The sequence below is a fragment of the Solanum lycopersicum genome, chromosome 10, assembly GCF_036512215.1.
Source record: "Solanum lycopersicum chromosome 10, SLM_r2.1".
Classification (NCBI taxonomy): Eukaryota; Viridiplantae; Streptophyta; class Magnoliopsida; order Solanales; family Solanaceae; genus Solanum; species Solanum lycopersicum.
This window is the reverse complement of record NC_090809.1, coordinates 4,919,522-4,922,415: the sequence shown is the minus strand read 5'-3', so window position 1 is coordinate 4,922,415 and position 2,894 is coordinate 4,919,522. Positions and strand designations below refer to the sequence as shown.

Here is a 2,894-nt window from a genome sequence, read left to right as displayed (position 1 = left end):
TCTGTATGGAAAAACAAAGATAGGACGAGTGTCTGGAATAATGTCTATGACAAAGTTTATTTTTCTCTTAGGAGGGACTACGGGTATATCATTATGGAAGGCTTCTGGAAATTCTCTTACTACAAAAACTGACTGAATGAGAGGTATCTCAAAACTACAGTCATTAACTCGAACTAAGTGATAGACATACCCCTTGGAAACTAAATTTCTTGCCTTAAGGTACAAAATGAAACTACCCTTTAGGCACTGCTTAACTGCTTTTCCACTGTAAAACTGAATCATTTGGAAAATGAAACTTTACTACTCAAATCCTACAATCAACTAAGGTATAACAGACATGAAGTCAACCCATACCAAGAATGACATCAAAATCTACCACATCTAACTCAATTAAATCGGTCATGGTACTCTTGTGATTGACGAAAATGGTACAATTACCATAGAATCTTTATGCTAGAATAAAAACACCAACAGGTGTAGAAACACTGAATAGTTCACTGAGCAACATAAGGGGTTACAAAAAAAACTTGCCCATCCTCTAGCAAAGCATAAACAGTAAAATCAAAGACTTGGATCATATCAGTGACAACATCTAATGAATCCTCTTGTTCTTGGCGAGTGTTGATTGAATTTAAGCGGTTTGTTCCTCTACCAGTACTAAAAATAGCCCATCGAGGTGTAGCTATGTCTAGTGGAGCAATTGAAGGATACTAGCTCTATTGTCCCTATTACCATTACCTTGTCTGTTCTTTGGACATTTTCATATGAAATTCCCATTATAACCACACATGAAACAACCAGTGGAGCCCTCTTGATAAGTACCTGAATGGTTCCTACCACATTTGGCAGAAGTAGGAGGTTTACTACCCCCTTGCGCCACACCACTATGAAAATAAACAAGTTTAGCTCTGGAATTCTAACTATTGTACTAACCTTTGTTCCTAGGTGTAGTTTCACTAGCATATGATGGAGAAGGTCCCTTATGCTTTTGCTGGAGGGATTAGCGATTGGCATTACTCTTTCGTTGCCCGAACTTGTTACCTAAAGTCTTAGCCCTCTTGTTCTTAAATTTTTCTCTATCCTTCAGCTTATCCACTTCAACTTGTTGTACATGGATCATAAGCCTTGATAGGTCCATATTCCCTATCAACATAGCTTCCTTGCTTTCCTTGCTTTCCTGACAAGACAAGCTTACAACAAATAAACTCATCTTGTACATCATGTCAACAATCATCTCTGGAGTATAGCAGTAAGGTTGTGTGGACATCAACCTGTATTCATAAACACTCATAGACTCCAAATAAAGGGTGATAAACGCTGTTATCTTTGTCTCCCGCAACTCATGAGAAAAGAAACGTCTCATGGGAGCACTCTCAAACACAACCCAACTCACTATTGGTGCGTCCTCAACCCTATTCTTTTTCCATTGATCTAACCAGACTCTACAAACACCCTTAAGTTGGTATGAAACTAGTTCCACCATTTCAGTATCAACCACATCCAATAGCTCAAAAATTTTCTAAAGTACTTCAGCAAAGTTCTATGGATCCTCTATGACACTTGAACTTGTGAAGCTTGGTGGATTCATCCCTAAAAACTCATGGATCCTTGAAGTATCAACCACCTTGTGTCGATTACCTCTCTGTCCAACTTGATGAGGCACAACTTGACTTAACATCCGGATAGCTTCATGAAATTAAGCATGGTTAACTTCCCATTGAGGTTGCACTTCATGTAGATTAAGGAACTCTTGCACTTCAACATCTCTTCTACTTGGACAACCTCTGGCTGCTCTTCGTGGAGGAATGATTGTTTGGAAACACGCGCAAGCACGATTTAGAGGGAAAATTTTTAGATATTAAACTCTAATGCACGAAATGAATATGAAAGAAGTGAATAAATTCTTAAATGTTGCAGCCTCTAAATTATAGTTGTGCATGCTTCACACCGATAACTAGGACTTTACAGACACTAATTTATAAACTCCCTTGGGCTCTTGAATCTATGATCTTATACCAAGTTTGTCATGCCACGAGCCTACACCCTAGGCAGGATTGACACTCGAAGATCATTGCTGGCCCCAAATTGTAACGACCTGTTTAGTCGTTTTGAGCAGCAGATTTTATTTCTGGAAAAATAGGCGGAGGCGACGGACCCCACGACGGACCGTCGCAGGGTCTCGTTTCAAAACACTTAGAAAATCTGAAATTGGGTACTGAAAATCGACTCTCTGAACTTCGTAACAAAATGGCAGGACGGACCGTCACAGACCCTTCAGAGAAATTGAGTCTCTGAAGTCTGTGACGGAGCAGCAGGACGGACCGTTGCAGGCGCGACGGGCCGTCACAGGCTGCGTAATCCCAGTCTGAGTCGGATTTCCTTAATTATTTTAAGGGACGTTTTTTACTATTCTTACCTTAATTATAAAGTTAGTGGGTTAATGTTAATAAGTCTAATTACTTGGGGGTTAAAAGAAGTAACCTTAAGTTAATTAGTGGGGCATTATTGCCATCTTTTATTCTTAATTATATACTAATTAGGGTAAAAGAAAGAGGGTTGGAATAAGAAAAAGAAAAGAACAGAAAGAGAGAGAAGCGAATCGATAGAGAGAGAGAGGATTGATCGAGAGAGGAGAAACGAAGAGGAAAACACAAAGCTTTGGGAATTTGCTTGCTTGATCACTAGTCTTCGGTGGAGGTAGGTTATGGTTTTCATGCTTTCATAGTAAACTCTTAATAGAGAATGATATGTATTGATAGTACTGTAAACCCTGCTATGTGCTTAATTGTATGCATGCATGAACGTGATTATATAATTGTGATTATATTAAGCATGATGAAGTTATTGAATCCCAAATCTCGATAAAAAACCTAATCTCTTTTTAATGATGATGC

General features: G+C 38.8%; 1 pseudogene; it reads right to left on the bottom strand.

Annotated features, from left to right (window-relative positions):
• Window positions 1–494: 494 nt before the first annotated feature.
• LOC138339141 (uncharacterized) lies at window positions 495–1,483 on the bottom strand (annotated as a pseudogene).
• Between the last annotated feature and the right edge of the window lie 1,411 nt (window positions 1,484–2,894).